This window comes from Sorghum bicolor, chromosome 2 (genome assembly GCF_000003195.3).
Source record: "Sorghum bicolor cultivar BTx623 chromosome 2, Sorghum_bicolor_NCBIv3, whole genome shotgun sequence".
Classification (NCBI taxonomy): Eukaryota; Viridiplantae; Streptophyta; class Magnoliopsida; order Poales; family Poaceae; genus Sorghum; species Sorghum bicolor.
Window position 1 is genome coordinate 37165279 of NC_012871.2, and position 12612 is coordinate 37177890.

Sequence of the window (12612 nt, forward strand, 5' to 3'; positions counted from 1 at the left end):
ACGCAGAACTCTCTGCGTTTTGTACCACGGCTTGCTCCAGGAGGCCACGTAGCCCCTGGCGCACCCTTCTCCCCTCAGGGGTCGACAGCTCGGGCATCGCTCTGAGGAGGAGTGTGGTAGCCATCACGTTCTGGCTGGCCGTGCTGAAGACTGGGGGATTGTCTCCCCCTTCGTCCTCGATGATGCGACGGTTGATGTCCCGAGCGCGGCGTCTAGCCTCGCCTCCGTCCCCGCGGATAGACTGGTCTTGCACCAGGGTCTCGCGTAGTTGGTGGAGGCGTGCGCGCTCTTCTTCGAGCCTGGCCTCTAGCTCGTCGAGCTGCTCGAGGTCAGGGCACCACCCTTCTACGGGGGCTGATGCGGCCCCGTGTGCTCCAGGGTGGATCCCGGGAGTCGTGTTGGGAGGTGGAGTTGCGTGCCTCCGCTCAGAGGGCCCTGCACCCCCTTGGGCGTTAGGGGATGCCCCTCCAACCTCGAGGTTGAAACACTCTCGCGACGGATCATAGCCGCCATTGTCGGAGTAGCCGAGGCAGTAGTTGCTAGCCTCAAGAAAGCGCATGAAAGTTTCCGGGTCGCCACAACCGGAAAAATCAGCGCCAGCCCATTCGTCTTCTCTTGAGGTGGGATCCTCGGGGTATGACAAAACGGGTGGCGTAGCAATAAGGTCCAGAGTAGACCTCAGGTGATGCCCTGGAAGGTCCGCGTATGCACATAATGAAGTGCTCGCAGAAGAAGCATAGGTGGCGGCTGTTGTAACAGAACCGACCAAATTATAAGAGATTAAGCCTAACAGCGACCATTTGCATAGTCAAACCATCAGGCTTAAGCCCATATAATCCCGGTAGTCCGTGAAATCTTGAAGGATTTCAAACCACACATCGCATAACAGCCAAGATCGTAATAAGTTTAGCGGTCGCCATCCACAAGTACATCTAGATTACAACATTCATAAAATACATCAGAGTGCTCAAAGTTATTACAAACCAAGTTCTTCAAGTAGCGGAAGCTTCATAGTTCGAAAATACGACACACACGCTTAGTCTGATACAGTGCCATAGTTCGGTCATTCCCACAAAAGCAAAAGAAGAGACGGAGTGACCATCGCCCTTGATCTAGTCATCACCCATGGCTGGGTATAGACAGAGGATGCAATAACCATACTACATTTGACCATCTGCAAAACAACATGGGAGTAGAACCCTGAGTACGAGAAGGTACTCAGCTAGACTTACCCGTCATAAACTTAAAATAAAGACTCATCAAGGATCATGGAGGCTATATAGTGGGGTAGCTGACAACCATTTGCCAAAACCGCAGTATTTCACTATCATAACCTACATAAGTATCTCTTCTTTTAGTCTGCTCAAGTTGAAAGTATCATTACCTATTATCTAGGTTTGCACCTGCACTATTACAAGCAAGTATGAGACTATGATAGTACCTCATCATAGCATTTCTTAAAACCATTCATCATTATAACCCAAGTGTTCCATAGTCCTTACTACGAGGACAGGGCTCATGTCAAGTGCTCACTATCCAGGAGCGATGGCGATTCGAATCGATTTCTAACCAGCTGGCGAATTTATTCCCCACACAAACCACACTCACTGATCAAGTGAGCTACAGGTCACCGTGCTGCACTATCCAGGACCAATTCGCGGGTTCGACAGGCACCGCCCGTACCCGAGGACTGTTCCGTCGACCGAGGTATCCAAGGTATACCAAGGTTGCGCGCCGCGCCCTCGTTGTTCTCCTCAACCATCACCAATACAGCGCGTACATCGGGCCGATTCCCGGCCCGGATAGTGCTCAGGCTTCGCGGTCGGAACGACTTATCCTTCCAGCTAAATGTGGGGCATGCGTTCAACATGACAAGAGGGCCGTCAACGATCGGTCCTTAAGCGACACAGGCAGGGGCACTATGGTCAACCCACCATAAGACCCTGCCCGGTCTCCAAATTCATTCCACACTTGGTCATTCTTTTCCCGAGCAACCAATGCTTAATCAAGCAGGTCTCCACCTATATCTCGCAGGTGACAGGAAATCACCCGACTTCTACTGGACTAAGCAAGCTAAGCACAGACTCCGTGCCTATCTACATAGGACAAGGTGGGTGTACAAGTAGGGATAACAAGGAGTACACATGCAGCAACGGTATCAGGCAACTCCTATCACTTAATATGCAATACAGTAGAACAAGTATAGTACTTCATATAAGTTAGCGAGGATAGGGAGACTTAGAATGCTCCGGGGCTTGCCTTTCTCAAAGGTGCTGGGTCGGTGATCTGGACACTCCTGCAGTTCCTCTCCGGGTTCCGGTACTTCCGGAGGTTCCTGCTCCTGAATCTCCTCTGGCTCCTCGGGTCCCACCTCGTTCTCCTGCGAGCCTGTATGATGCATGTGTGCTCATGAGTGGAGTGCGAGATGCCCGAGGGATGCTTGTATGAGAAAGTCGTAAAGGAATCATGACATGATGCATAGGTGATGTACTTGGTCATGCTTATTACAAGGTAGTCAACATCATCCAAGAACAATTAACTGAATCAAGCATCTATTGCATTCTCTTCTACAAATATTTTTCAAATGCAACCAGCAACCCCCATGATGTTTCAAAGATACACCAAACCCAACTTATTCCATTCAACCTACATACACAACCATTCATAATTTTCTTTATTCATTTCTAGGCCCATTAAAAATCACATGCAATTCTGTTCATCAATAAATTCCACAAACATTACAGGAGACTACCAGCTAAGCATAAAGTCTACTGTAAATTTTTCATAATTTTTGGTTACTTACTTTGAGCCACAAAAATCACAAGATTAATTAATAAGGTAAGTATAATCACCTTACTATGATATAAGTGTCAAACAACAGATTTCATATTTTCACAATTTGTCTAATATCATAAGAAACACCCACAAAATTTTCCAGATTTATTGCATGATCTAATTAATTATTAAAAATCATAAATCACTGCCATGCAAGCATTTAAATTACCATAAATTCATTTATACACCAAATAATATGTAGTAATATTTTTCCAGTGAGTAAACACTCATGCAAAGCTAACAAAACAAGTTTCACATTTTTCAGAGCCATATTCTATTTACTATGCATTTTCCAAATTTAACAAAATCATGGATTAAATATATTCACACAGAAAAGTTACTTAATCATGACATGCAAACATACTAGGCTATAGATATGGAAACAGGGAACACACCAAAATTTATTTTACAATTTTTGGAGCTATATTCATCAAGATATGGATTTTTGAACATTTAAATCATTTCCTGGAAAAACTTTTAAAACGGAAAGCCACCTAAAACGCTAAGCGCACCCGGATTCACACCCTCGGAGTCACTGACAGGCGGGACATGCGAGTCAGGGGACCCCACCTGTCATCCACCCCGTGACCCCGCGGCCAAAGATCGGCCGGAATCTCGCCGCCGGTGAGGTTTCCGGTGACACCGTGAGCACCTACGGCTGCGCGAGAACGAGACGAGTCCAACCGTACCCTCTTTGGCACCGGACGAGCACCGGAACTACCTCGCCGTCGTGAATGGCGGACGCGGCGGCGCTGCTCGCCGTGGTCCGGCCGTTTCACGGCGGTAGAGCGTAAGCTAGCGACGGGAAAAGGTGCGCGAGGCCAAGGCGGATCCAAAGCACCTACGAACGCAAGCAGAGACAGAGAGGAGAGGGAGAACCGTGCGAGCCGAGAGGTCGCCGGAGCTCCGACTCACTCCGGTGAGCTCTAGCGGGCACGCAGGGCTTACCGAGCGTGGAAGAGCGCAAGCACGCGACGCGGAAGGACGAGGCGGAGCCGGTGGTGGTAGCGAAGAGGTAGGAGAGGGCCGGAGCTAGCCGGGAGAGGAGCTCCGAGCCGTCGGCGGCTATGGCATGCGGCGGAGCGGCGAGCGCTGCGCGAGAGCGAGCAGAGAGGCGAGAGCGAGCGGTGGAGGGCGCAAATGGGAGCGGGAGCTTCGGCGGACGCGACCAGGGGCTCCTGGTGGCCGACGAGGGCTTCTCCTCGCCGTCGCATGCCCGCCACGCGGCCAGGCTCTGCCGGCGCGCCACGGCGGCACGGCGAGGCCGTCCGCGCACGCGGACGCGGGCGCGAGCGCGGGGAGGGGGAAGGGGAAGGCGCGGGCGGGCCGGGCCGGCTTCGGCCAGCGGGCCAGAAGTGAGGCTGCGGCCTACTAGCGCCCCCTTTTTCCTTTCCTATTTTTTTTTGAATTTCTTTTCTCAAATTCTCTTATAAATTCATTTTGGCCATTTTCAAATCATTTTCACCACTTTCTCCCAAAGGCAAAGTTGTTCCAAACTAAAAACTCTACAACTTTGCTTTAATAAGCAAAACCAAATTCCAAATAGAATTTGAACTACAAATTAGAACTTAGTTCTAGGTTTTTAAATAAATTCTTTTTGGATATTTTGTATAAATTCCATTTCTCAAATTCCATAGCTCCAAAAATTACACAAAAATATTCTAAATTCTTCTTACACATAAATCAACCTAGTTTGAATATTTCACAATTTTAGGAGCAAGCATCATATTTTTGACATATTTATAACTCATGAAGTGAAGCACATAAAATCATAATTTGAAAAGAGTGTCATGCTCATGAGGCTTATGCTTGATGGGAATGCTTATGCATGACTTTGATGAGACTAAGTGCATGCTTAACACCTAGGGTGTTACAGCTGTGCTCCTGAACCCAAAAGGGAGCTCAGAAGATGCCGCTGTCTTTCCTCCATCCATGGGTGGAGGGTGACGAGAAGTCGAGGCCCTCTGGTTCCTCTTCTGAGGAGGAGGTGGGAGCCGTGCTTTGCTCTTTGGCCGGGGCGAAACAGGAGGTCGCGAAGCCCCCCTGTTGGTCCGTGGAGTGGAGCTCGACGCTCCACGGGCCCTTCCTCTAGCGTCTGGCGGGCCAGAAGAATGGGCGATCTGGTGAGGGATATGCGGGGGAGGGCCGGACGGGCCCTTGCCTCGGTGGTCGGGTCAGAGATCCTGGACATCTGACGCCCTCGCCAGGCACCCCCTGCATGGTGCCCCGAGCGCCTCCCGCGCACTTGCTGCGGTGGGATCGGCTCGGGGCGAGGCTCGGTGTCGTCATGTGGTGGGAGGAGGCCATGTCATAGCTGGAGCCAAGCGACATGAACTCCAGACTCCCAAACATCATGACAATGACGAGGCGGAGTGGGCGGAATCTGTCTGCCATCCGGGCTTTCCCTAGTAGGGAGAGGAAAATACAACACAGAAAGTCCCCTACCTAGCGCGCCAACTGTCGGCGTCTAGACTCGTCGTCTAGGCACTAACGAGTATAAGTCTGCGTGTCTACCTAAACCCGGATGGTGATGCACGTGGAACACAGAGAATTTATACTAGTTCGAGCTAAGGATGCCCTATGTCTAGTGTGAGATCGGGGGTCTGTATTGCCTTGCACCCAAGAGTGCTTGTAGTAGGGGTATACAAGCGGGTTGCGAGAGAGGGCTAAGTCCCAGGTCTCGACTTTGTGTGGTGGACAGAGCGCTACTCGCTACTCTGGTGTGTGCGTGAACTTGCTTGGAGTTCTAGTGTTGTGAGCGTGGTGAGTCTACCTTGGATGTGTGCCCTGGTTCCCCTTTTATAGTCTCAAGGGGACACAGGGTTTTTACATGTGTGACCGGTGATCTTCTTCTGGTGAATGGTGAAGCCGCAGTCCTGACCCTGTAGAGGCTTGCCCATCCCGTCCTTGGGGTATGGCTGACAGCATGGTTGCTCCTGTGGAGGGTTGCCGAGCCCTGTTGAGATCGTTGGGGTCGGATCGGTGCTACTGCTGCGTGTCCTGTAATAGTAGGAGAAGACAACCAACAGTGGCACAGGTTAATCTCTTCCATACCTCTTTTACTGTGAGGCGGTACTTCACAGTAAAAGCGGTAAGGCTGCATAGTGAAAGAGGTAAGGCTACAGTGACCGGGGTGGTTGGAACAGTTGGTGCCATGCCCTGTCGTAGTATGGGGATCACAGCGGACGTCATGTCGAGGATACGGTCATCGTGCGTTGGAAGCCTGGCACCGAGATGGGGACTCGGGTGAGGCGGAACTTGTGCCCAAGCCCAAGGGGGGTCAGGTGAGGCAGAACTTGCGCCTGAGCCCAATGGGGGTCGGGCGAGGTGGAACTTGTGCCCGAGGCCAAGGGGTCAGGCGAGACGGAACCTGCGCCCGAGCCCTGGTGATCTTGGGTGATTTGCCTCATTTCCTTTTTTGCGATTTTTATTTCTCTGATTTGGGTGTCCCTTTTTATGGTACCCAACACATCTGCTCTTCCTCCACCGCCTACAAGACTACTGCTTGAAGGAGGTGCTAAGGGGAAGCAAATTGCTATCCCAAAGGGTACTGCGCTTCTTCCACCTAGAGCCAATGAACGGCTCTTGTCCGTCCAAACCGACAAGAACGAGAAGTTGATATGTGCCAAGTACACCATTGCTGATCCTGTTATCCAAGGAGTGCGTGCAAGCCCAAGAGGAAGAGAGCAACATCAGCATTAGCATTGGAAAAAGTTCCCAAGCAGCCAGCTCCTACCCTAGGCATCCTCAACGAGAAGCTTGAAGGCCTCTCTGACATTGTCAAGGGAATGGAGAAGTCCAATAATCTAAGGGACAAGCTCATAGAAGGCATAGACAAGCAGTTAGGGATTAGCTTCAAATTGATCCGCAGCCTCAGGCACGATAAAGACAAGCTTGAAGCAGAGGTTGCAACCCTCCAAGAGGAAATTCAGGGCCTCATTAATAAAGGGCAGCCATAGTTGCCTAGTTACCTATTAATAAGGCACAATTCCACTAGGTTTGGTTAGTTAGTTCGGTCAGTCGAGTCATAAAATTTTCTTAGGACGAAGCCTATTGAGCTAGGGCAGTCGTTAGCTCAGTCGTTAAAGCGTGTGTTAAATTATATCACCGCCATGAATAAATAAAGTGTCTTATCTTTTATCTACTCTATTCTTCATTTTTTTGTATGTGTTTGTCTCCACATATTGTGTAGAAAAGTATACAGGAAAATAAGTGTGGGCGAGGCACATCGCAATCACAAAACGGAAATTCAATCAGAAAAATAGCGTAATTCGAAACACAATCGAACCAAGATCGCGCATAGCAAAGCGAGGCCCACACTGCCCAAAGGTGGGGCCGGCCGGTGCCTAGGTGGGGACGGCCGGCGCCCTGCTCGCTCGTCTCCGCTGTCACTTTGATCACGGTCAGGTTTGAGTTATTTATAGTATAATTGCATATATTTCATCTTTGAATTGTCATCCGAATCATAAATCTTTATATTAAATATTTTTAAGAAATAATAAACTCAATTTAATCTATGACTTAAAAATAAATTATATAACACTTTCCTAGAGTCATGATGATTGTGAAATTTAAAGTACTTCATGTTTGCTTAAGTTATTGTGGAAAGAAATATAGCAAAATAATGAGTACTCAATTCCTCATAATTTGTCTTTAGAGATTTTCTTTCAAAAAAGGTAAAAATAATTAGTTCCACCTCTCTTTATATTGGAATCAAATAATAATCATATTATTATTATGACTTTGGTTGAGAGATTTATCATATTCCCAATATCATAAATAAAAACATAATACACTCTCTTGAAGCATTATTATGAAGGAGGCATGAGCTATTCATAAAGAAATCCGAAGAAATAAAAAGAGACAAGTGTCCGAAACCTCAAAAAGAGATAGATCACGAGGAAATAAAAAAGGGACAAATATTCGAAAAAAAGAGAAGAGAAAAAAATTGTCTTGGAGGGTTGCAAAAAGAGAGAGAGAGAGAGAGCTCGTGGTCGCTCCAACATAATATGCCAAGGAGTGGATAATTTGTCTGATCCAGAAATATGATATTTCCCTCCCTAGTTATGAATATCAAATTAATATCGCAACCTTGATGCCACTACAATTAAGAGAAGGTTGAAGATATGTTTTATTTGCAAACTCCACTTACTTTCTAGTAGACAAAATTTAAGAAAGAGAGTGATCTATTTTAAGCTATCCTACTCTGCAATCACTATAGAATTCATGATAAACACTTTAAATTTCCTCAATGCATGATGGCTAGACTAGTTTTATATAATTTAATTTCCAAGTTATGCATTAAATGTTTACTCATTACGATAGAACCAACTTTTTTCTCAAGACGAGTAAAAGCCTAAGTGTAGGGGTAATTGTTGACACCTGTTAACTTACAAAATTTGTTAGTATTTATTTCTTCACTAGATATAAATATATACTAGAATAGGGTTATCACTGACAATTTCCACGAGTTTTGCATATTCTGTGTTTTCTAGAGATTAATTCAGAAAGAGCTAAAAAGAGGGATTAAAGTGCTAATCAACCACAAAACTTATCCACGACGGAAGGATGACACTAGAGGGATCAGGAACACTCCAGAAGACACCAGAAGCAACGGGACCGGCAGAGGCCACCAGGTGGGGCCAGCCGGCCCCACCCTGGCGTCGTCTGGCCTCCTATGGCTAGGGTTTTGGCCCCCCTTCTAGAAGCTTCCTCCACCACCCCGAAGGAGCCATCTTAGCCGCTTGTTAAGTCGGTTTGATCCAACGACGCGTGTTCATCCCACCAGGCTATAAATAGAAGGCTAGACCCCTCTAGAGGAGGCTAGATCAAGAGATGAAGAGTTAGAGCATTAGATAGAGATCCATTAGATCTAGGCTAGCAATCAAGATAGAGATTAGAGATATAGAGTAGAGGAGTAGAGATTCAGAGGAGTCCCGGCCTATCGGAGCTTCCTCAGGAGCTGTATTCGTCTAGATTCTGCTCCCTCGCCCAGAGCTGCGTTCTAAGGTACTTTTGTATTTACCATTTTGATTCAAGTAAGCAACTTGTTTGTATTTGTTCTTTAGTTTGCAACTCATATTATATTGAGTACTACGATTTGGGTAGCTCCTAGGTCGGAGTAGTGATTCGTAGCGTAGATGTGGTGTCTAGGCTATGGTTGCTTGTGAATGTCCCCTGATCAGCCGGACAGTGGTAGTTCGCGTAGTGACTTTATAGCTGCGTTGATTCCTCTATAGTCCACTTCCCATTGATAGGATTGATAGGCTTATAGGTGCCTGATAGGGGATTACTCTATTTCTTCCCCTATTCGGGTTACTTGCCGGATAAGATGATACTATACAAAGTTTACCGGTTATTGGAACCAGAGTACATTAGTTATTTCCTCATTCTCAATAGTTTTCTAGATTGATTGTACCCCCCTTAGATTAATAATTATAGGCTAGGTCATAAATCACCTACTATTCCTTTGGGTTCGATATTAAAACCGGGTTGATCTTAGTGAAGTGCTGATCAACATCTATCTGTGCGGTTGCGGATAATCTGATTATAATCATTATTAGGGTGAAGTTAATTTATACCAACAGCGTCCTCCAATCTACCCTGAGCTGGAGGCCCAATTAGAAAACCCTAAGCCTTGTCTAATTCGGGTCTAACCCGAATTAGGCTTCTAGCCACTCAAGCGTGTGACCCTCACTACACCACAACACCAGATTTGGCGTCGGATGATCTGACGCTGAAAGCCGCTACAACGTCATGCGGTCTGATGCTAAAAACATATAGCGTCAGACTTCTGCAGACGCAGTAAGTGCTGACGCTAAAAACATATAGCGTCAGACCAGACTTTTAGCGTCAGATAGTCTGTTGCTGTGTAATTTTTTAGCGTCAGATAGTCTCATGGCAATGTTTAGTGTCAGACACTCACTGGCCAAACATATACCGTCAGATCATCCAATGATCTACATATATATAGCGTCAGATTGTTCAATGGCACAATTTGAATATCAAAAAAATAAAAAATAAAAATATTTAGCACATCAAACCCACGTTCAAGCTCAATTTCATTACACACAAAGATATAAGGTCACACATGATATGGAGGTCGATACATATATATTGTACCACACAATATCTTATCTTGCACATTACATCACACTACATTATCCAAAAAGTCACACATACAATCTTGTCTTGCATATTACATTATCCAACAAAAGCTTACATGAATGCACACCAGCAAGATTTATATAGTAGTTTGTGTTTGATATATAATACTAAGGTTGGTGCATACAATAGGAAATAAAAACCCAAAAGCACATCCACCAGGTTGTGGAGAACCATTTTCCATGAACTTAAGCCAAACACTTGTGCCCCACACTTCCTAAAAAATATAATATGTAATTAGGCAAGTAGAGAAAATAATGTAAATGTGTGAGTACGATCATCTGTTCAAAAGAATATCTCTTCTACTTGCTAGCTGAAATCTGCTTGCTAGCAGATCAGTCGAGTGCAAAGGCCTCTACCTAGCAGCACTGGGCATCAACTGAAGCTCGATATCACAGGACCATTGATTGGTATATATATATCCTGTAAGGAGGAAAAGAGAAATTAATACTATATAGTACAAAACAAGCATCAAAGCAATGATAAACGTAAGATTCTAGACAAAGCTAGGAAATACAAATAAATGTGGAGTCGTTATAAATGTCCGATACAAACGGATTAGCTAGCATGTAACATACTAACAGAACCTATCAAGTTACTTCCATAAACAATATTCTTTGGATCATTTCTATGCTCATTCCCTTGCAAGCACTAAGTTACAGTCCTTTGTCAGAGTGAGGTAGCATGGTTTTATAAATTTATGCCTGATATAAACCTATTCACAACTGTTGACCGGAATAAGTAGAAGATTATATTGTGTTGCAAGTTTCTGACTGCATTTAAAAACCAGTGGTGACAAGAACAAATTTAATATTTTGGCGACAATAATAAGGAGAAGAACATTATAACTAGAAATGTAAGTAAACTTAGATCTCAATCTCAGGCAGAAAGTATAATCAATTGAGTGGAGTTAATAACATCACACATGTAAGCATGCCCATGTTTTATTCCTCACTAAAATCTGTAAAAATAATAATCACCTCCTCTTAAGGAAAAATAACCACTTGAAGACGGAAACTGGGACCATTTCCACCTGTTTTAGTACAAGTGGACTGACTAAATCTCATCAGAATCATCAGCGGCAATCCCAGGCGCTCATTCCGACCGAACGCCTCCGCAAAATCCGGAAATTTAGCGAGCCCGGACTAGCACCGCCCACCGCAGGCAGCGTGCAGCCCCCGTTGAATGACATTCATCACAGACAGGCCGAGGAGCTGGCGTGGGGACTGGGTACTGACTCACCGCGGGACGGATCTGGGCGCTCGCGGGCAAGGAACGGCCACAGCGCCGCCTCCCTCCTCCTGCGGCGGCGTAGATCAAAGATTTAATCAAAAAGGCCCACTGGATAATCCACCGAAACCGCGAGACAAGAGAGCACGCCAACCTGGCTCGCTGAGCAGCCGCTGTGTCTCCTGCATAGATCCAACCATGGCAACCAAAAAGAGGTCAGACAAAACAAGCGAGGGCACAACGAATCGGATCGGATGCGGGCGAGAGATCTGCTCCGGGGTGGTTAGATCGGGCGCGCACCTTGATGATCCGCCGCGGGAGGTTGCTGTTGGCCATCGGATCGGGGCCGGGGTGCGGGCTTCCTCCTCGGCGAAGTTGCGGCACCGACGATGCCTTGAGGATGGCGCGGGGGAGGAGGAGCAGTCGGTCGGGGTGGGGAACGGGGGAAGCGGTGGTGGGTTGGAGTTGGACGCTCGCTATTGTACGCGGACGCGGTTTTTGCTGCAGTGGTCTACCTGCGTCCTGTGCTTTGGGTTTTATTTTTTTTTGATTCATGTGCTTTGGGTTTTATCTCAGCCCTGTCACGTTACCTCAACGATCGTGATTAATCGCAGTGCCTTGTTCAGGGTAGTGTTGTTACTTTTTTCAAAAAAAAAGAAAGGCATAAAGTGATGGCATGCATTATGCTGCGTTAAAGTTATGATGATTGATTGAGTAGAAATTCGCATCAAGTCCAACTTATAGAAATATGATTTTTACAGGCGGTTACTTAGGAGAACCACCCGTAGAAATACATGATTTCTACGGGCAGTTTTTGAGTTGGGCCCGCCAATTTATTTTTACACCTGTAAAAATTAAATTTCAGCGCCAGCTTAGAGCTTCTTTGTACTAGTGTTTCTAAAGAAAACTGAGCACGGGCAGGCAAGCGAGGGTGGGGCCCATTATTTTTCGCGTCAGAGAGGTGGACGGTGTACCTTGTTTTCGCGTCAGATAGTTAGACTCTGAATATAAATAGCGTCAGACAATAGCACGCTAAATTCAGATTTAGCGTCAGATGGTCTCTGGGCGATGTTTAGCGTCAGATCATCTAACTAAAAAAAAGATTTTGCGTCAGATGTCTGACGCTATAAAAGTGTTGTGGTGTAGTGCCTATGGATTCACATATATATAGACATGGGCCAAGTACTCCTTACTCGCCCAATAGTTGACAGTGGCCTCTGGCTAGACGTGACAACACCTATACGCACGCAAAGATCATATCAGACGAACCACTGCAAAACACATAGGTGTTATTCCCTTACCACATGATATTTGGTCCAACTCATGGGTTAACATTTAACCCAAGCACGACCATGCATTTGTTGACCCAATCACTTAAGTGAT

General features: G+C 46.3%; 1 long non-coding RNA gene and 1 pseudogene across 1 annotated transcript; one reads left to right on the forward strand and one right to left on the reverse strand.

The window, feature by feature from the left end:
• Positions 1-12612, forward strand: part of LOC110432677 — a 56235-nt pseudogene that overhangs the window by 20711 nt on the left and 22912 nt on the right.
• On the reverse strand, positions 9873-11763 carry LOC110433113. The gene is made up of 5 exons (XR_002450512.1): positions 11530-11763; positions 11384-11411; positions 11242-11300; positions 10359-10422; positions 9873-10216 (listed from the first exon to the last, which is right to left on the reverse strand). It is a non-coding gene; the product is annotated as an uncharacterized LOC110433113 (long non-coding RNA).